We start from the raw sequence: 1,021 nt of genomic DNA, 5'->3' as shown, positions 1-1,021 counted from the left end.
CCTGAGCCACATTTTCAGGCACCGCCTCCCCGCCCACCCCCGGCCGCCTTTTTTTTCTTTTTTGGGGTACTGGCCATTGAACTCAGGAGTACTCGGCCACTAAACCACATACCCAGCCCTACTTTGAATTTTATTTAGAGATAGGGTCTCACTGAGTTGCTTAGTGCCTGGCTTTTGCCGAGGCTGGCATTGAACTCACAATCCTCCTGCCTCAGCCTCCTGAGCCGCAGAGTGCGCCATGATGGCCAGTCATTTATGAATCTTTTTTTTTTTTAAAGAGAGAGAGAGAATTTTTTAATATTTATTTTTTAGTTTTCAGTGGACACAGCATCTTTATTTTATTTTTATGTGGTGCTGAGGATCGAACCCAGCACCCCGCGCATGCCAGGCAAGCGCTTGAGCCACATCCTCAGCCCTCCATTATGAATCTTAATATAAAAATTAAAAGGATTATCTTGGATCAAATCAAGATAAATAATTTTTAATATCTACATGTGAAGGATGTTTCTTTTAGTACCAGTTCCCTAACCTGTTTCTTTGTCCTCTTTTTATCGAATTCTACTTCTTTTTTTCAGAGTGTATAAATGAAATACATGGATTTGTAAAAAAAAAAAAAAAAAATGCATCCTTGGGCATATGACCCCAATATGAAAAAGAAAACCAGGTACACCACAATGTAATACTTAAGAATAAGAAAATGGTATTATAAATAATAATATGTCCATTTACTGGGAAGAGCTAAGGAATAGTTATGCAGCTTTTCTGTTATTTATGTATTTATTTTTATACTGGGGATTGAGTAAAAATGAGGTGCTTTATCACTGAGCTACATCCACAGCTCTTTTTATATTTTATTTTGAGACAGGATCTTACTAAGCTGCTAAATTGCTGAGGCTTGCTTTGAAAATGTGATCCTCCAGCCCAGCCTCCTGAGCTGACAGGCATGTGCCACTGTACCTGGACTGTTTTTTTAAATTAGGTTTTCTTTCTTTCTTCTTCTTCTTTTTTTTTTTTTTTTTTT

Source organism: Marmota marmota, unplaced genomic scaffold (genome assembly GCF_001458135.2).
Source record: "Marmota marmota marmota unplaced genomic scaffold, marMar, whole genome shotgun sequence".
Lineage (NCBI taxonomy): Eukaryota > Metazoa > Chordata > Mammalia > Rodentia > Sciuridae > Marmota > Marmota marmota.
This window is presented reverse-complemented; position numbering follows the sequence as displayed.